The following is a 22,212-nucleotide window of genomic DNA, read 5'->3' as shown; positions in this document are numbered from 1 at the left end:
ATTATCAGATGCAATCAGATCTGGAGCATAAAATGCAATTTCCAAATATCACTGAAAACCAAATGTAGAAAAGTGTGCTACATTCTCACGAGCCAGACTTAACCAGAAAACTAATAGCACAGGTTTGTTGACCTACTTATGATTCGACACGTGAAAGAAGAGTAGGATGCCCTCAACTCAGAAGTCATAGAGTCACCAGTCTTTAGTTCTCAATGTGGAGAATTGAATTTTGCATTGTCATTTGATTGGCTAATGGGCTAGGAAAAGATAGGTTTGATCGAACATGTGCTTTCAGCTCTGTGTTTGTGCCTGACACTGTTCATAACCACGGGTCTTCAGTTCCCAGCCCAATTTGAAAAAAGTGTTCTTATCATATTATTAACCATCTCATGATAAGAAGTAGGACTGTTTCTTCTGCAAATTGCAACTGAAAATTAGCATGTTTAGGGAAGATTAAGCAAATACATACACACATACATTCGATTGAAAGCAGATAGTAAGAGGCCATCTTCAACCAGCTCTTCTGACTCCAATTTCTGTGCTGACTATTGATTTGTGTTCTCAGGGAGAGTCAGATCCCAGCAGTTGGCCTCAAATGGCAAGTCAGTCTAAGCAAAAACTATGATTCCTTATTCCTTGGCATCTGACATTTGAAGAGACTGATGTCTAATGAAGGTTTCTTTTCAGAGCTGCCCCATTAAAAGAAAAGTACCCATAGGTCAATCAGTGTGGGCTCACAATCCCAAAAGCTCTGGGGACCCAATATGAGACAGGTAAATATGAAGGGGTGGGCCACCCACCCTCACTGTGATGTAAATAAGGGTTGTAGGACTGAGGCTCCCCTCCAACAGCCTGGAATGAACCACCAGAAGTGGTTCTCCTAATTGTATTTCTGCTGAACACTGGAGGGCTTCCCTTTTTTTCCTTTAATGTAGAGGGAGAAAAAAAAATCTGCCTGGTCAAAGCCACACAAGGGAATTCTCTTAAAATAAACAGCTAAACTTAACTGTAGGCTTTTCTTCCCATGGACATATTTTAAATGTGTATTATGTTAGATGGCTGCTGGAAAAATGACAAGTGTCTGTTTTCATTAGACTCCCCAAGTGCATGGATTTAACTGACAGCCTTTCCGAGACATGGAGGAACTTCCAGCTTCAGGGTTTCCATAGAAACGTGTCCCCACTGCTAGGACGGCACTCTAGCTCCAGCTCAAGTCATCATTCACAGAAACCCACATTCCAGACACTCTGTTAAGTTATCCAGGAATTTCAACATCCAAAAGGTTAACAAATCCAATTTTCCAAGTAGGTAAAATTTTCTGCTTTGCAGGCTAAGCTTCCACTTCAGAGTTCCAAGAATTCTTTGTTCAAATTACATGCCTTTTTGTTTATTCCAGTCTGGCTCTGTGGCATACCGATTGTATATTTTAAAGCTAGGAGGTTTAAATTGTCCTGGTTCTCTCTCCATCTCTCTCCAAAGGAATAACATTGCACTCTTCCTCTCTTCTGGGAGGTATTACTTACCACTTTTAATCATCTAAGATGAGCGTAGCCACATCAATAAACTCCAGGTTCACAAGTTTACAGGTAAAGTGGGATGAAGAGAGAGGAGGCAGGGTTACCACAAGGGCACTTGGCCCAGGAAGTGGCTGGTGGGGGCTGCAGCCCAGTCCACTCTCCACTCACCATGCCAATCTGTGGGGCTGTATCACTCCAGATGATGCCCTTTTTCTAAGACAGGTAAGCAGCCTGACCATATGTAACCTACTTAGCACACATTATTTCACTTAATCCTCAGAGCCTGATGACAGAGTTCTTATTAATCCTAAATTATATTGAGCAAAATCAAGGTTAAGCACCATGCTCACGGCCACACAGCCTGTAAATGGCAAAGCTGGGATTTCAAAGTAAGTCCTCCAACTCCCACGCCCATATTCTCCGCACAGTACTCGAGAGTAGAGAAAAAAATGCAGAGTGTGAACTCCCTGACATCCTCAAAGGGGAAGGTCTGCTGGACACAGAAAGGGTGGGTTCTGCTCTTCAAATCGTCCAATTAGAGAAATTTCTCACAAACTGCTACCCACCAGGTCCACTGGCACTTAAAAAAATCAATTATTCTTTAAATGTGTATGGCGCCACCTTCTGGGCTGCGCCACACACAGGCTCCTCTATTTAACCAAGAGGAAATGATAGCCGCCCTGACAGCTTCTGGGACATGACGCTCTATGTTCAAACAAGATGGTTTGGATCTGTGCTAATAGATTCTTATCAATTAATTGAGTCAGTCACTGCTCATTTACCTGGCCATCTCTGATGGGCTCCACAAACAGCCTTTCACAATCAAGATCTAAAAATGAGATGCATAAGTGAACGGCTTCCTTCAAACTGTAACCTGCTCACAATGAGTAAGGAAGGCTCAGGTCTCATATTCCTGTGCAGGGAGAAAAAGTGTTTGTTAAGCAGAGGACAAGTGTGGGTTTAAGGCTTAATCATTTTCATTTCTCTTAATTGAAATATTGTGTCGCAACAGCTTTGTCTTCATGCAGTTTTTAATAAAAGAGGAATTTAGACATAAGAGAAGTATGTAAGTATGAAGTCAGTGACTGAGTAAATTGAGGGGACTCACCAGTAACTAACTGATCGTCAGACATGACAATGTCTACCACTATGGTCAAGCCTAGGGCTGCTGATCACTGTGAGCTACAGCTCAGCGAATTACCTCCCCTCATAATTCACAGGTAACAGACAATGATGAGGTTAAAGGCAAAAGGGTTGTAGACATAGAGGTCAGTGTCCAATGCTTTGAAATATGACAGCTCAAAACGAGCAGAGGACAAGTTTAAAAAAAAAAAGGAGGAGGAAAAGAAAGCCAGAATAGTACCTCCTGCCCAAACTGGGGAAAAGTGGACTTTTTCCAGGCATCTTCCAAGAATCCTATCTTTACCCCACTGCTGCCAACTAAATCAGCTAGTGAAGAGCACACTTCAAAATGCACTCTTGCTAGTTGGAAATTCTAGCTATCCAACTGCAACCAAACAGGAGGAGACAGGGAAAGAGAAAGTAATTGAAGGCTTAGAGCAGGAAAGCAGATAGAATTCACTCATCTCTTCATTCTTTCAACAAATATCTATTGGTTTTTACTATGTGCCAGACACTAGGGAAGGAGTAATAAAATATTCTCATGGAACATACACACTGGTAGGGGGAGACAGAGGAAGACAGTTGGTCATAAAAGAACAATGAAAAATAAAGTAAGATAATGAGGGAAGGGTGCCATTTTGTCATAGGGAGGTCACAGTGGCCTTTTCAATGAGGTGGCATCTGACCAGAGGCTTGAAATGAAGAAACAAGCCATTAGGACATGCAAAGGAAGAGCAATGCGGCAGAAGAGCCCATGCAAAGGCCCTGAGGTGTCCTCAGGGCAGAGCCTGCTCACACCAAGCAAGAGGCTAAGGAGCTTGAGGGAAGTGGCCAAGTATTGCAAAATGGGACCTCTAGGAAGCTGACTCTGAGAATGAATGATTTTGCAGAAAGTGTATTTAGGGAGTACACATGGGATCAACATGTATAAAAGGGGGAAAACAAGATTGAGCAAAAAGGAGAATTGGACCATGGCATGGTCTTGACAAAGGACTCAGCAGCCCCTTAGGGATCTCTAAGGCTGGAGTGAGCCTTCAGAGCTATCCTGCATCACCTCCTGGAGACTGGACTCAGTGCCTCCAAATTGGTGAGAATCCTTGGTGACAGGGGGAGATGAGAACAGAATTATCAATGCTTTGCGCATGAGTCTCTGTTGGCATAATCCAGTGACCCAGGGATCCTACTCAGGGAGGGGGACTGGGAAGCAGATGTTTCAAACCTGAGAACTACTGCCCTAAAACAGGATGAGGTGATGCAGGACAACTCTGAAGGGTCATTCCAGCTTGAGCCACAGATGACCTCCAATTATGAAACTATTATTAGAACAAGAAGTAAAAATGTATGTATTCTTTGACAGAAAAACAAAACTCAAGCAATCATCATTTCTAAGTAGAGGAGCTTGAAGTAGATCCTATAGGCTCTCATCCCATGTTACAATTACAATAAAAACCTGTACAACATCAGAGAACCTGACAAGAAACCATAGAGACATGCCACTATTCACCTCCATTCCTATGGAAAGATAACACTCCCATCTGCTGATGCCATGGGTCTTGGGCTGCATAAAGGGATTCTCACAAGGGATTTCCAATGATAGGGATGCAACATTTTTAATCAACAAGGTAGTGGTGTGGGACACAAAAATTTATGACAGATCGTATTTCATTTTCAGAAAACATGAAGGGGAAAACGTGACCCAAGATCGACGCTGCCTCAGTCAAGCTGTCATTGGCAAGTAAAGCTTGCAGACAAACAATCTTCCGTACCAACCTCAGAACTATATCAGCCAATTAACCGTCTGACTGAAAGAAGAAGCATTATCCGGAAGGCTAAGGGCTGAATGAAAGCATTGTTGCCTTGGAGACTATTTGATAAGTAGGTAGAGAAACTATCCAACAGAGAATAAAATCAAAATGAAATAAACAGAGGGTAAGGCTTTTTGCTAATAAGTATACTCTACTATGGTTCTAGTGGCTCAGTTGGTAAAGAATCTGCCTGCCATGCGGGAGACCCAGATTCGATCCCTGTGTCCAGAAGATCCCCTGGAGAAGGGAGTAGCAACCCACTCTAGTATTCTTGCCTGGAAAATCCCATGGACAGAGGAGCCTGGCGGGCTACAGTCTATGGGGTCACAAAAGAGTCAGACATGACTTAGCAACTAAACAAAACAATAATACCATCCTATATTTTAGTTAATATACTATACTAACTCCAAAACAAAATTCTCATGCAAATATTGAACAATTTAAGTCATGCATTAAATGAATAATGAATAGAAAAGGAGAAGTGGGAGCAACAAAACAAGCCAGAAAGCAAGAAGTTCTCATACTCCATAAAATGGTTGCATTTCACCACACCTGGATGATGACACAAGAATGTTTCTTTTTGTCTTAAATAATCACTTTGATTGCTAAAAACAAGAACAATTATGCTGCAATTTTTACTAAGAATAAAGAAGATGTGGCCATTCAACAAAAAGGTTAAATAAAAGAAAAATAGTAAGATGTGTGCTGCCTTATGGGATGAGTAATTTATATCATATAAAGAAAGGAAGTTCTGTAAGTAGGGGAAGGGTGTATTCCTCAAGGAAGGCATCTGAACAAACAGGAAACCCAAAGAAAAGAACCAGGACAGCCGCAGTGAGTGCAAGACGGCAGACCAGAATCAAGTGAGTAAGGTCGACTCAATACCCCTGCTGAGACCCCTAAGCCATAAGCAATATGCCACCACCATGCATGTTCAGACCCTTAAGTGTGCCCACAGGGACTTGGCTATGAACATTTACAAAATAGTTTAAGCAAAACCTTTTATATGTATTAGCTATGTAGTCTTCGCCACATGTCTCTGAGGAAGGTCACATTTTGGTTAGTATAGAAATTGGGTTTCTAACCTATCCAATCTTATGATTAAAATCACACTTCTAGCTTTCCTACTGGAGCACACGAAGAGGAAAGGAATCCAGAACACAATAACTGTAAAGTTAGAAAATAATTAAAATGATGTTTAAAATAGCAAAACTTATAGGAGCCTGGCACAGCTGACCTCATTTGTAAAATTAGCACATTAGATGATTCTGTTACACCATAAAAGCAAAAATAACGACGTTAAGCATTCCACTTAAAAATCTTAGGGAAAAAAAGAGGAAAATCACATGGGATAATAACATAAACAAAAGTAGACATAAGTGAATAGAAAAACAGTAAAATTAATCAATCTAAAAGCTGGATTCTCTGGAAATAATAATAAAAGAGACAAACCCATGTTGGAACTAAGAAAGACAAAGAGGAAAGGCATAAATCAACAAAATGTGGAAGGAGGATGGAGATGTAGCCAGCTATACACAAGAGACTGTTTTAAATTATAAGTGAATATCCTGTACATTTGGAAAATGATGCCATTGGGGGAAAAAATCCTCAAAAGGATAAAATATAAAAACTAACACAATAAGGCGAAATATAAACAGGCTAAAAAGTGATAGATAAATTGGAAAATGTTTTAAGGACACACTCAGAGAAAAGCTTGTTTTCTTCTATTTTGCAAACCGTTTCTTGTTTCTACATCTGGCACTCCCCTAAGCAGCAGGCAAGTGGGGCAGACATTTTCAATGCAGGGACTGCGAGGCTGGCTACACAACTGAAAGGTTATGGAGGGAATGGGATCACAGATTTCCTCCATCAGTAAGTACCTATTAACAACCTAGATCAGAATAAAAGCTAGAGACACCACCAGTGGTGCTGGAAAGCTCGGGACCCTGAAGGAGTAAAACAGCTTATAACTAAAGGCTCCCTCGGAAAATTCCTGCAAGAGGTGCTCCTTGGCTCAGAGCTATGGCTGATCCCAAAGCAGATGAGGAGGTTGGGACCAGAATAGTCAGTAGGTCACAAAAGCACCTATTCTCTTCCAACCTTCTAGAAAGAGGTCATCATAGTCAATGTGGCCCAGTGTTCCTGAAAGGAAAACAAGGGATCACCACGGGGTACAATCCGCTATACTGTTCAACCCTGAATTCCTAAAGTCTTTGGGAAAGTGAAAGTGTTAGTTGCTCAGTTGTGTCCAACTCTTTGTAACCCCATGTACTGTATCCTGCCAGGCTCCTCTGTCCATGGAATTTTCCAGGCAAGAATACTGGAGTGGGTTACCATTCCCTTCTCCAGGGGATCTTCCAAACCCAGGGATTGAACCTGGGTTTCCTGCATTGCAGGCACATTCTTTACCCATCTGAGTCACCAGGGAAGCCCCAAGTCTTTGTGAGGGGTTATTAAATGTGTGTGTGTGTGTGCACGCTCAATTGCTCAATCATGTCTGACTCTTTATGAGCCTGTAGCCCACCAGGTTCCTCTGTCCATAGGATTCTCCAAGCAAGGATATTGGAGTTGGTTGCCATTTCCTTCTCCAGGGGATCTTCCTAATCCAGGGAATCAAACTCATATTTCCTGAGTCCCCTTCATACTCATGTTTCCTGAGTCTCCTTCATTGGCAGGGAGATTCTTTACCACTGAGCCACCAGGGAAGTCCACTTATTAAATACACAAACCTAATTGCCAGGAAGGAAACAGCAGGAACTGGTGAGATGGCTCTGCCCAGGCTTTTCAGCACTGAGGCCTCACAGTTCCCAGGCTGGAGAGGTGGGTGTTGGCAAGACTGCTGGGTTCTGCCCACCCCACAGTCTGCACAGGAGGCCACAAGAGTAGCAGAAGAGAAGACATGGGCAGCAGACAGGAACTTTACTCAGTTGTAATGAGTTTTAGATGAGTGAAGACCAGGACCCAGTGTTCACTGCAGCACTATTTAAATAGCCAGGATGTGGAAGCAACTTAAATGTCCAATGACAGGTGAATGGATAAAGAAGACCTGGTACAGATATATATATGGGAGATATATATATCTGTATATACAGTGGAATATTACTCAGCCATAAAAAGAACTGAAATTGTCACTTCTAGAGACAAGGATGGACCTAGAGACTATCATACAAAGTGAAGGAAGTCAAATATGCATGCAGATTCCATGCATATATGTGGAATCTAGAAAAATGGTACAGATGAACCTATTTGTGGGGCACGAATAGAGACATAGATGTTGAGAATGGACATGTGGGTGTGGAAAGGGGGGAGGTGAAATGAATTGGGAGGTAGCTAGCAGAAAGCTGCTGTATAGCCCAGGGAGTTCAGCCCAGGACTCTGTGATGCCCTAGATGGGTGGGATGCAGGGTGGTGGAAGGGAGGTCCAAGAGGGAGGGGATATACATATTTACATATAACTGAAAAGACTCTGATGCTGGGAGAGATTGGGGGCAGGAGGAGAAAGGGACAACAGAGGATGAGATGGCTGGATAGCATCACCGACTCGATGGACATGAGTTAGGGTGAACTCCGGGAGTTGGTGATGGACAGGGAGGCCTGGCGTGCTGCAATTCATGGGGTCACAGAGTTGGACACGACTGAGTGACTGAACTGAACTGAACTGAATCCACTGTTATACAACAGAAACTAACACAACATTGTAAAGCAACTACACCATGACTTAAGAAAAAAAAAAATGATCAAAGCCCCAAACATTCTCAGTAGGGAATTCTTTCAGGAATTTTAAAAAATTGTGTATCCTTTGGAAAGTCAGGGGCAACAGGCCCTAGGCTGAGCTTTCAGAAATATCTCCTTAGGTGTGTGGATTTATCTCTGGGCTTTCTATTTTGTTCCATTGATCTATATTTCTGTCTTTGTGCCAGTACCATACTGTCTTGATGACTGTGGCTTTGTAGTAGAGCCTGAAGTCAGGCAGGTTGATTCCTCCAGTTCCATTCTTCTTTCTCAAGACTGCTTTGGCTATTCAAGGTTTTTTGTATTTCCATACAAATTATGAAATTATTTGTTCTAGCTCTGTGAAAAATACCGTTGGCAGCTTGATAGGGATTGCATTGAATCTATAGATTGCTTTGGGTAGTATACTCATTTTCACTATATTGATTCTTCCAATCCATGAACATGGTATATTTCTCCATCTATTAGTGTCCTCTTTGATTTATTTCACCAGAATTTTATAGTTTTCTATATATAGAGGTCTTTAGTTTCTTTAGGTAGATATATTCCTAAGTATTTTATTCTTTTCGCTGCAATGGTGAATGGAATTGTTTCCTTAATTTCTCTATTTTTTCATTATTATATCCTGCAACTTTACTATATTCATTGATTAGCTCTAGTAATTTTCTGGTGGAGTCTTTAGGGACTCCTTATCTTTGACAAAGGAGGCAAGAATATACAATGGAGTAAAGACAATCTCTTTAACAAGTGGTGCTGGGAAAACTGATCAACCACTTGTAAAAGAATGAAACTAGAACACTTTCTAACACCATACACAAAAATAAACTCAAAATGGATTAAAGATCTAAACGTAAGACCAGAAACTATAAAACTCCTAGAGGAGAACATAGGCAAAGCACTCTCCAACATAAATCACAGCAGGATCCTCTATGACCCATCTCCCAGAATATTGGAAACAAAAGCAAAAATAAACAAATGGGACCTAATTAAACTTAAAAGCTTCTGCACAACAAAGGAAAGTATAAGCAAGGTGAAATGACAGCCTTCTGAATGGGAGAAAATAATAGCAAATGAAGCAACTGACAAACAACTAATCTCAAAAATATACAAGCAACTCCTGCAGCTCAATTCCAGAAAAATAAATGATCCAATCAAAAACTGGGCCAAAGAACTAAATAGACATTTCTCCTAAGAAGACATACAGGTGGCTAACAAACACATGAAAAGATGCTCAACATCACTCATTATCAGAGAAATGCAAATCAAAACCACAATGAAGTACCATTTCATGCCAGTCAGAATGGCAGTGATCCAAAAGTCTACAAGCAATAAATGCTGGAGAGGGTGTGGAGAAAAGGGAACCCTCTTACACTGTTGGTGGGAATGCAAACTAGTACAGCCACTATGGAGAAGAGTGTGGAGATTCCTTAAAAAACTGGAAATAGAACTGCCTTATGACCCAGCAATCCCACTGCTGGGCATACACACCGAGGAAACCAGAATTGAAAGAGACACGTGTACCCCAATGTTCATCACAGCACTGTTTATAATAGCCAGGACATGGAAGAAACCTAGATGTCCATCAACAGATAAATGGATAAGAAAGCCGTGGTACATATACACAATGGAGTATTACTCAGCCATTAAAAAGAATACATTTGAATCAGTTCTAATGAGGTGGATGAAACTGGAGCCTATTATACAGAGTGAAGTAAGCCAGAAAGAAACACACCAATACAGTATACTAATGCATATATATAGAATTTAGAAAGATGGTAACGATAACCCTATATGTGAGACAGCAAAAGAGACACAGATGTATAGAACAGTCTTGGACTCTGTGGGAGAGGGAGAGGGTGGGATGATTTGGGAGAATGGCATTGAAACATGTATAATATCATATATGAAACAAATCACCAGTCCAGGTTTGATGCTGGATGCTTGGGGCTGGTGCACTGGGATGACCCAGAGGGATGGTATAGGGAGGAAGGAGGGAGGGGGGTTCAGGATGGGGAACACGTGTATACCTGTGGTGGATTCATGTTGATATATGGCAAAACCAATACAATATTGTAAAGTAATTAACCTCCAATTAAAATAAATAAATTTATATATAAAAAAAGAAATATCTCCTAGAACCATTACAGTTTCAGTTCAGAAGTTGCTGCTCTGTGAACCCACAACCATATCACCTCTGACTCTACTCCCACCACCAAGAGGGCAGCCCATATTCTGCTGGGTTCCCCGAGTGGTTTGTATTTAACTTGTAGAATCTAAGTCACATGTCTGCACCCTGGCAGTAAGGGAGGTTGGGAAATATAGGTGTTTGGTGGTAATGGTGGCTTTACTTTTTCGCTGGAAAGGTAGGATTTACAAAATAGGTCACTGTCAAACTATGAAGAGAGCACATATGATTTAGAGCATCTGTGACAACTAATGCCAAGTACTGTGGCTATGGGCAAGTCACGTCTGTCTCCTCTCACATAAAAAAAAAAAAAAGTATGTACTAAAAACTTCTCTTAAGGGATGTGAGAATTAAATAAGAATATGTATGCTCATCACCGAGGCTGACACATAATTCTCCAAAAGCATCAATTCACAAAAGACACCCATCCTAAATGTATATGTAAAACTGTTATTGCCTCTTCCTGAGTCTGTTCCCATCACAAAGATGCTGAATTTGAAAATGTCATTTCACATTCCATCTTGGTGGAGGACAAAACATTACCCAAAATATTCACAAAGAGTCTGGCTATAAAGTCAAAACATACAACCAGTGACCCATGAAAACACCCAGAATGGAGTTAGAAGCCACATCACTTCTCCTTTAAAGCTCAAGAACACAGTATGCAGAGAAAGATGCTCCACTGTTAGCTAATGTCCTGCCTAGCAACCAAAAGGCAACGTGACACCAATGATAAAGCCCAAAGCAGCCCCCAGATGCTGAGCATGTCTATGTGCCAAGCACTGCGAAGTGCTCTTTTCTTCTCAAATTACATTGACTTGATACACTGGTCTTACAAGATGGGCAGAACTGCTTCCTCCTTTTATAGATCAAAAAGACTAAAACTGAGACAGGCAAGGGTCATGTCAGATGAGTAGGCGTTAGAGTGTAAGTCCAACTCTTGTCTGATTCCAAAGCTTTACTCTTCCTCCTTCACTGAAAGCCTCTGGTCTTGGGCTCCTCGCCAGCTCATGGCTTTCTGTGGTTTGGCTGTTACCATAATTCCTTTGTCTGCATTACACCCATGGCTTGACCCATGGGTCTAATGGGGATCCCCAGGGGATTCCTTTAGTTCCCAATTTTTCAAAAGTTGGCTGTCACTGTGCCCCTGGCACTGACTCTTTGTTTTCTAAACTTAGCATCTGAACCTTTGGTCTCCATGATCATTTTTCTGATTTCTCTCAGGGCTCCACAGACCAATTTTGGCCTGAACCCTTAGAAGCCCAAAGCTAGTAACTGACAATTTTAAAAATGAAGCAGCAAAGGGGCAAAGTTCATATTGGGTCTCTTAATTTCAGGGCATCCTTGTATACAACAGTTGAGGACACTCAGAAGAACCTGTTGACACTCTTCGAAGTTCAATCACTCCCCCACCAGGCAAGTGTTCAGTACTTATTCTCCTTGTGATTTCCAGCTTATTAGGGCTGCTGTGATAGCAGTCTGTGCTTCAGATCATTAGCTACTTGCTCCTTAAATGGAATCCATTGGCTAAATATAACCAGGGGCCTTCAGTAGCTTGCACTAATTGTGTTGAGTTGCTTTGTTAAGGTAAATAACAGAAGAATCCATCAGTGTATACATGTGAAAGCCATAATTTTCCTGTTTGCCCAGACAGTAAGCACTTTGGTCATTGTTTAACAGGCTTATTCAGCTGCCAGATAAATGGGATGATTGATAGTGAGGCCCTGCTCCAGTGAGAAGCCCACAGCTGGGCAGCACTCAATCACACTTTTCCCTCCTGCTGAACGAGGAGGAGCTGGGACTCCTCAGTGTGCACATTTCAGGTTGGGAACTCAGCCACATGTTCCTCTTGGGATGAGGCCATGTAGTAGGAGACTTGGGTCTGATGGTCACTGCTCTACCAGTGCTAGGACAGCTCAGACCCATCGGGAGGGAGAGGGACATACATTCTCGCCCCTCAGATGTCTTGTGAAGGGGAGTGACCACAGAACTGCCTAAGCTAGCTCCCTCTACAGAGATGTCCAGCAGCCACCCTCCAGAACAGTGTCTTTCTAGCCTCTTTTGAGCCATGGAATCATAAAGTATCATGGAGTTGTAAATGCAAGAGCAAAATGTAAAAAGACAGATGACATGGTTGAGGTATGGGTGCCTGATGAGTCAACAACCATCCTCTACTTTGTCACTAATGCAGGGGTCCCCAAAGTCTGGGTTGTGGACTGGTACCTTCCATCAGCTCAGTGGTAGCATTAAATTAGAAGGAAAAAAAAGTGCACAAAAGAAAAAAAAGTGCACAATAAGTGTAATGCACTTGAATCATCCAGAAACCACCCTCCCACCCCTAGTCCAGGGAAAATTTGTCTTCCATGAAATCAATCTCTGGTGCCCAAAAGGTTGAGGACCACTGAATGGATCCATAGGATGATCAGTTGAAAAACACTACATTTGTTCCAGTAGATTGGGTAAAAAGAGAAGTCATTTCCAGGTATCCCAAAGTTACACAAAGGTCAAAAATAAGTGATTCTATTCAGCCCACCAAATATTGTGTTGGCCATTTTATCTACCTCATACAACACAAAAATGTCTTAGAAAGCAATGTAATTAGCTGGTTTATATTCAATCACAACATGATCATCTTAATTTTGTATTACTGAATTGCATTTAGGTCAATTAAACATTTGGTCTCTCCCTAAAGAATAACAAAAGCCTGTGGGAATAAGAACAGCCTCTTTCTTCTTCTGAGCCTCTTGTCTATCCAGTGTATAAAATGTCCTTGCCTTGTGCGACCTCTACCTTTTTTGTGGCTCGATAAACCATCCCAAACCACTTCAGTTTAGCCACAACTATTACTACTATCGGACAATGCCTTCATCCCAAAGCTGTGATAGATGGAGGGGATGCTGAGGTATTGTCAGGCTTTGAAGTGTGATTTTCCACAGGCAGAAGATATGCGAGAAAGAATCAGCCATTTCCTGAGAGGAGGCCCACGCTGTACCCAATTTTAAAACTGGGTTGCTGGGCCTTGCCAAACACATCTCTCTTTTTAGACAACACAAACAAATTACTGTTGTTTTTACTAGGTGGGATAATGGTCTATCATTATGTAAAAAAGGTTTGTGGTTTTTAGGCATGTATACCAAAGAAAATATGAGTGAAGTACTATGGTATCTCATATTCAGTTTAACATATTTCTGCAAAAAAAAAAAAAAAAAAAAGAAATCCATAAAGCAAACATGGCAAAATCTTAATCATTGTTGACTCTTTTTTTATCAGCTTTGTTTTTTAAAATATATTTACTTTTAATTGCTGTACAATGTTGTGTTGGTTTCTGCCAGGTAGCATTGAAACATATGCATTGCTGCTGCTGCTGCTGCTGCTGCTGCTGCTGCTGCTGCTGCATCACTTCAGTCGTGTCTGACTCTGTGCGACCCCATAGACAGCAGCCCAGCAGGCTCCCCTGTCCCTGGGATTCTCCAGGCAAGAACACAAGAGTGGGTTGCCATTTCCTTCTCCAATGCATGAAAGTGAAAAGCAAAAGTGAAGTCGCTCAGTTGTGCCCGCCTCTTCGCGATCCCATGGACTGTAGCCCATGAGGCTCCTCCGTCCACGGGATTTTCCATGCAAGAGTACTGCAGTGGGGTGCCATTGCCTTCTCAGAAACACACGCACTACCATATGTAAAACAGTCAGTGAGAATTTGCTGTTTGACACAGGGAGCTCAAACTGGTGCTCTGAGACAACCTAGAGGGGTAGGATGGGGTAGGAGGTGGGAGGCAGGTTCAAGAGAGGATGCCGTATATACCTATGACTGATTCATTGTTGACTCTTGATGATAAAATGTACAGGTTCATTTTTTTTTTTAATTGAAAAATCTTCCTTGAACTCAATCCTTGGAGAGATTAGTCTCTCTTTCAGAAGTGAAATGATCTGGAATGCATATGACCAAGATACCCCTGTGAAAAGCTTGTGAGAATCTGAACATACTGAAAACTCAGATGTTCAGATGAATTTCATCCTGGGCATCCTATGTGTGGTGAAGACACCAGTGTGCTAAAATCACATTTCCCCAAAGCTCTGCTGCAAACCCCAGGCTTGTGACAAGCTCCAAGCAAGAAAGCACGCCACTGTCATGTGTGCTTGGAAAACAGCTATACTTGGAGCACCTGCCAGTGAGTCACCACGTACATTAGCACTCAAAAGACTGCTGAGTCTTACAAAAGGAAAAACAACACGGTGTCATCTTAACCTGTTTGTTTGAGGGATTGAGAGAGGAGAGAGGAGTCCAGCTTGGGAAAAGGCAGGGCGGGTACTTCCTTCCATCCCTCAGGGTCTCTGCACACACCAGACATTGGGCTGAGTGACTTTCCTGATGTCTCCGCTAGGTCCTCAGATTATGCATTCTCACAGCACTGTGTACCTCCCCAGCTGGAGCAGGCATTCCTGCTTTACCGTGACTTCTAGTTCAGTGATTCATCTTCCCTGTCATATGATGAACTGCTCATCAGTAAAGTCTGTATCTTATGCTAATCACTGATAGGATAACCACTGTTATCCTTTTCACTCAATGTATTTCTCACCAAATTATAGATGCCCAAGAAATATCTGCTAGGTAAATAGATGTGCTATCTCCTACAATCCCCAGGTCAGCCGTAGGAGATAGCAGTCTCCCACTGTACAGACGAGGGCCAGAGACACATGGCGATGATATAATTTATTCAGTGCTTTACAACTAGGTTGTGGCATATCTGGCGTTCAAAATCAGTCTTGTCAGCTCCTGAAATTTTTAGACACCATCACTAATGACAACTGTAAAAAAAATTGCAGCTATTCTGAAGAATAGAGTAAGAAAAGGGAAAATCAGTACAGTTGACCCTTGAACAACGTGTCCTTGAATGGCACAGGTCCACTTATACTCATATATTTTTTATAGCAAATACTGCCTATGTTTACTACACAGACAATGGTTGGTTGAATCCATGGGTGCAGAGTAACCACGGATACAGAAGGCTAACTATACATTATAGACAGAGAAGGGGCATTATTCTTCCTCCACAGGTACACAGGCATCCTCTGCACTATCTTTGCAACTTTTCATACTCTGATTTTTTTTTTCAGATCATATACATCTTTGCCTTTTATTATCTTTGCAACTTTTCTGTAAGTCTAAAACTATTTCAAAATAAAATATTTTTTTAAAAATATAGCAATAACTGTATGATAACCTATGACAGACATAGCTTGCATTAAAATCAGATTTATAGATTCTCAAGGTTGTATACGAATGTAAAGATATTTTTCTTACTGACCAAACTTTGGAGGTCCTCAGGAATTACAATCTGTGGAGAAATAGAGTTGTCAGAAAATAACCCCTTGAGCTCTTTCTGGAAAATGTTTGGCATTGAGCTAGCAGGATCAAGAGCTTCTACAGAAACTCCAGTGGTTGGTAAACCAGAGTGTTATCAAGGTAACTGATTGAAACCCTAGGTACTGCACAGCTGAAAACATAATTCTCTCCCACTCTCCCCATGCAAAAACAGCTTCTGAAAGCAGAGGCCTTTAACCTCATGCAAAAATAAAAATACATATTATATTATTTTATTTTATTATGGGCTTTCCTGGTGGCTCAGATGGTAAAGAATCTTCTCGCAATTCAGGAGATCCGGGTTTGATCCCTAGGCTGGGAAGATTCCCCTAGAGAAGGAAATGACAACCCACTCCAGTATTCTTGCCTGGAAAATTCTATGGACAGAGGAGTCTGCGGGTTTACAGTCTATTGGGTTGCAAACAGTCAGACACTGCTGAGCAAATAACACACATATTATATTATATTATATTATATTATATTATATTATATTATATTATTCTCTCTAAAGAAACTAGTTGATGTGTTGAGGGATACTCTCTAAGGTAAGTGGGGTAAGTTTAGAAAGGGAAGTTAAGTAGAGCAGAAGCAACTCCAGGGGTTACCAACAGATATCAAGAAACAGGGTAAAACAAGAAAACACACAGAGCAGCTGGAATGAAAACAGACCACCTCCCAGGTAAACACCTTCTTACTATTTTGGCCATCAAGAGGAGACAGGGCTCTGCGCCTGCTGGTCTGCTCTACTCCTACAAAACCAATCTAACACCTCTCTCACCTGCTGTATGGGTAACACAGTCTATGGAGATGAGGAAGATAAGGGGAATACTAGTATGGAGTTGGTGATAGAGACTTGGGGAAACCGATGGAAGAAATCCAGAATTCTGTCTTAGACATGTCATGGGTATGTACATGATGCTAAGTTGCTTCAGTTCAGTTCAGTCACTCAGTAGTGTCCAGCTCTTTGCAATCCCCTGAACTGCAGCACGCTAAGCCTCCCTGTACATCACCAACTCCTGGAGACCACCCAAACTCATGTCAATTGAGTCGCTGATGCCATCAGCCATCTCATCCTCTGTTGTTCCCTTCTCTTCCCACCATCAACCTTTCCCAGCATCAGGGTCTTTTCAAATGAGTCAGCTCTTTGCATCAGGTGGCCAAAGTATTGAAGTTTCAGCTTCAGCATCAGAACTTCCAATGAACTGATTGGAACTGACTGATCTCCTTTAGGATGGACTGGTTGGATCTCCTTGCAGTCCAAGGGACTCTCAAGAGTCTTTTCCAACACCACAGCTCAAAAGCATCAATTCTACGGTGCTCAGATTTCTTCACAGTCCAACTCTCACATCCATACATGACCACTGGAAAAACCATAGCCTTGACTAGACGGACCTATGTTGGCAAAGTAATGCCTCTGCTTTTGAATATGCTGTCTAGGTTGGTCATAACCTTCCTTCCAAGGAGTAAGCGTCTTTTAATTTTGTGGCTGCCATCACCATCTGCAGTGATTTTGGAGCCCAAAAAAAGAAAGTCTGACACTGTTTTCCATTGTTTCCCCATCTATTTCCCATGAAGTGATAGGACTAGATGTCATGATCTTAGTTTTCTGAATGTTGAGCTTTAAGCCAACTTTTTCACTCTCCTCTTTCACTTTTATCAAGAGGCTCTTTAGTTCTTCTTCACTTTCTGCCATAAGGGTGGTGTCATCTGCATATCTGAGGTGATTGATATTTCTCCCGGCAATTTTGATTGCAGCTTGTGCTTCTTCCAGCCCAGCGTTTCTCATGATGCACTCTGCACAGAAGTTAAATAAGCAGAGTGACAATATACAGCCTTGACGTGCTCCTTTTCCTATTTGGAACCATGTTTCCTGTTGTTCCATGTCCAGTTCTAACTGTTTCTTCCTGACCTGCATATAGGTTGCTCAAGAGGCAGGTCATTCCATTCTGGTATTCCCATCTCTTTCAGAATTTTCCACAGTTTGTTGTGATCCACAGAGTCAAGGGCTTTGGCATAGTCAATAAAGCAGAAATAGATGTTTTTTCTGGAAGTCTCTTGCTTTTTCAATGATTCACCGGATGTTGGCAATTTGATTTTTGGTTCCTCTGCCTTTTCTAAAACCAGCTTGAACATCTGGAAGTTCATGGTTCACATACTGCTGAAGCCTGGCTTGGAAAATTTTGAGCATTCCTTTACTAGCATGTGAGATGAGTGCAATTGTGGGGTAGTTTGAGCATTCTTTGTCATTGCCTTTCTTTGGGATTGGAAGGAAAACTGACCCTTTCCAGTCCTGTGGTCACTGCTGAGTTTTCCAAATTTGCTGGCATAATGAGTGCAGCACTTTCACAGCATCATCTTTTAGGATTTGAAATAGCTCACCTGGAATTCCATCACCTCCACTAGCTTTGTTCATAGTGATGCTTTCTAAGGCCCCCTTGACTTCACATTCCAGGATGTCTGGCTCTAGGTGAGTGATCACACCATTGTGATTATCTGGGTCATGAAGATCTTTTTTGTACATTTCTTCTGTGTATTCTTGCCACCTCTTCTGAATATCTTCTGCTTCTGTTAGGTCCATACTATTTCTGTCCTTTATTGAATCCATCTTTGCATGAAATGTTCCCTTGGTATCTCTAATTTTCTTGAAGAGATCTCTAGTCTTTCCCATTCTGTTCTTTTCCTCTATTTCTTTGCATTGATCACTGAGGAAGGCTTTCTTATCTCTCCTTGCTAGTCTTTGGAACTCTGCATTCAAATGGGAATATCTTTCCTTTTCTCCTTTGCTTTTCACTTCTCTTCTTTTCACAGCTATTTGTAAGGCCTCCTCAGACAGCCTTTTGCTTTTTGGCATTTCTTTTCCATGGGGATGGTCTTGATCCCTGTTTCCTGTACAATGTCACAAACCTCTGTCCATAGTTCATCAGGCACTCTGTCTATCAGATCTAGTCCCTTAAATCTATTTCTCACTTCCACTGTATAATCATAAGGGATTTGATTTAGGTCATACCTGAATGGTCTAGTGGTTTTCCACACTTTCTTCAATTTAAGTCTGAATGTGACATCAAGGAGTTCATTTTCTGAGCCACAGTCAGCTCCCGGGATTGTTTTTTCTGACTGTATAGAGCTTCTCCATCTTTGGTTGCAAAGAATATAATCAGTCTGATTTTGGTGTTGGCCATCTGGTGATGTCCATGTGTAAAGTCTTTTCTTGTGTTGTTAGAAGAGGGTGTTTGCAATGATCAGTGTGTTCTCTTGGCAAAACTCTATTAGCCTTTGCCCTGCTTCATTCTGTACTCCAAGGCCACATCTGCTTGTTACTCCAGGTTTTCTTGACTTCCTACTTTTGTATTCCAGTCCCCTGTAATGAAAAGGACATCATTTTGGGGTGTTAGTTCTAAAGGTCTTGTAGGTCTTCATAGAACTGTTCAGCGTCCTTGGCATTACTGGTCGGGGCATAGACTTGGATTACCATGATATTGAATGGTTTGCCTTGGAAATGAGCAGAGATCATTCTGTCATTTTTGAGATTGCATCCAAGTACTGCATTTCAGACTCTTTTGTTGACTATTAGGGCTACTCCATTTCTTCTGAGGGATTCCTGCCCACAGTAGTAGATATAATGGTCATCTGAGTTAAATTCACCCATTCCAGTCCATTTAGTTCGCTGATTCCTAGAATGTTGATGTTCACTCTTGCCATCTCCTGTTTGACGAATTCCAATTTGCCTTGATTCATGGACCTGACATTCCAGGTTCCTATGCAGTATTGCTCTTTACAGCATTGGACCTTGCTTCTATCACCAGTCACATCCACAACCGGGTGGTTTTTTTTTTTGTTTTGGCTCCATCCCTTCATTCTTTCTGGAGTTGTTTCTCCACTGATCGCCAGTATCATATTGGGCACCTACTGACCTGGGGAGTTCATCTTTCAGTGTCCTATGTTTTTGCCTTTTCATACTGTTCATGGGGTTCTCAAGGCAAGAATACTGAAGTGGTTTGCCATTCCCTTCTCCAGTGGACGGCATTCTGTCAGCCCTCTCCACCATGACCCATGCGTCTTGGGTGGCCCTTCATGGCATGGCTTAGTTTCACTGAGTAAGACAAGGCTGTGGTCCATCTGATCAGATTGGCTAGTTGTCTGTGATTGTGGTTTCAGTCTGTCTGCCCTCTGATGCCCTCTCTTAGAGCCTACCATCTTACTTGGGTTTCTCTTACCTTGGATGTGAGGTATATCTTCATGGCTGCTCCAGCAAAGCACAGCCACCACTCCTTACCTTGAAAGTGAGGTATGTCCTCACAGCTGCAGCTCCTGACGTTAGATGTGGGATATCACCTCTCTGCTGCTAGCCGCTCCTGCACCGCAGCCACCGCTCACCTCTCTCCCGCTCGCTGCTTCAATCATGTCCAACTCTGTGTGACCTTAGGAACTGTAGCCCACCAGGCTCCTCTGTCCATGGGATTCTCCAGGCAAGAATACTAGAATAGGTCGCCATGCCCTCCTCCAGAGGACCATCCAACCCAGGGATCGAACCCGCATCTCTTATGTTTTCTGTATTGGCAGGCAGGTTGTTACCACTAGCACTACCTGGGAAGCCCAATATGGGTACCAGAAAATATCAAACATCAACTCTGGAAAAAAATGCAACTGTTTTAAACTCTCCTCTCAAAATAAAAATCTCCCAGATTGAATGAAAATAAAATATAAATATATGCTGTTTCTGTAAGATACAACCAAAACCAAATGACACTAAAAACTTAAAATTAAAAGGTTACTCAAGGTTATAGTAGTTGCTAACAAATGAAAGTAACCCAGAGGCAGGCATTTTAGTATCCAAGTAGAATTCAAGGCAAAATGCATTAAGTAGGGAAAAGGTTACTTTACACAGACAGATAGCCTATAATGAAGACCCTAACAATCATGAACTCTGGAAATGAATTAGTTACATAGTATCCAATACTTTGGCCACCTGATGAGAAGAGCTGACTCATTTGAAAAGACCCTGATGCTGGGAAAGATTGAGGACAGGAAGAGAAGGGGATGACAGAGGATGAGATGGTTGGATGGCATCACCAACTCGATGCACATGAGTTTGGGTGAACTCCAGGAGCTGGTGATGGACTGGAAGGCCTGGCGTGCTGTGATTCATGGGGTCGCAAAGAGTCGGACACGACTGAGCGACTGAACAGAACTGAACTGATCGAAGTGTAGGGCAAAGACCACCAGGAATGCATGAGAAAACTGACGGAAACTATTACAGTAGAATGCTTTCAGTGCCACCAAATGTCAAAGATGCATTAAGCCAAGAATAAACAACAGAATAAACAGACAAAGACACAGAGGTTTTGAACAATATAATGGATACATGTGAAGAATTTTTACCACATACACTTGCAGTGGTAATCTTAACCAAGCTCCTCTTTTCTCCTTTTCTATCTACTCCCTCCTCCCTTCCCCTTCTACCTACCTCGTTTCCTTACTTTTTTTTAGAAAGTGTGGAAATTGGAACTTATATGTGTGTGTGTGTGTGTGTGTGTGTGTGTGTGTAAAACTTACTTCATATCTCTTTAGAATGATGGGGAATGTAAATAAATAATCAAATCAATATGGAAAAGCGCTCCAAGGGCGTGAAGGAAGTTGTGATAGCTACAGACCCCCCCAAGGCACCTTTGCCCTCATCAGAGGCAGAGCCCTAGCCTTCTGGTTTTGGAATGATGGTTTTGGAATCTCTCTCTGTGACCCACTATTTCCATTCAAGCCAAAGACCGTTCAGCCTTCTTGGCCTCTGCTGGAGCATTATGGTGCAGTAGCCTTTGACTTTGTCGTGAAGAAGGGCCATTTCGTTATTATTTTAAACTTGTTTCACTTTTCCCCCTTCTGGTGTGAGTTTTGTATGTATCTCTTAGGGATTCTGGACAGTTCTTCTCAATCTAACATCTTCCCAGATGAGACCTGGGGAGGTTTGATTTTGGTGTTTTCCAACTACACAACTTTGAAGTCTGAGAGAACAGTCCACAGGACCACCCTTTCTTCTGATAGCAGGTACAAGTGTGAGGGGTTCTCAAAACTGCCTTCAGGATTGATAATTTTCCCAAAGGACTCACAGATAGCTGTTGTTGCCCTTTACTAAAGGGAGAGACACTGATTAAAAACAACTGAGGAATGAAGCACAGAGGACAGAGTTCAGGAGAAGAACCAAACGCAGAGTTTCTAGTTGTCCTCTCCCCAAGGAAGCATGGTACTGTCACTCCTGTGGTGATGCATGACAACACACGCGGAGTATTGTCAACCAGGCAAACGGACCCAGGCCTCAGTGTTCAGAGTTCTTATTGACTCACTGTGCGGACATGATTGACTGATTGCCCCCAAGGTTAATTTCAGTCCCTCTGGAGGTTGATTTCATGACCCAAAGCCCCCACGCTCTATCACATAGTCTGTCTTTCTGTCTTGGCAGTCCCCACCTTAAGAGTATCTAGCATAGGCAGCCCCCATCCT

This window comes from Ovis canadensis, chromosome 25 (assembly GCF_042477335.2).
Source record: "Ovis canadensis isolate MfBH-ARS-UI-01 breed Bighorn chromosome 25, ARS-UI_OviCan_v2, whole genome shotgun sequence".
In the NCBI taxonomy this organism is placed as follows: domain Eukaryota; kingdom Metazoa; phylum Chordata; class Mammalia; order Artiodactyla; family Bovidae; genus Ovis; species Ovis canadensis.
The sequence above is the reverse complement of the archived record's forward strand: the minus strand, read 5'-3'. Positions refer to the sequence as shown.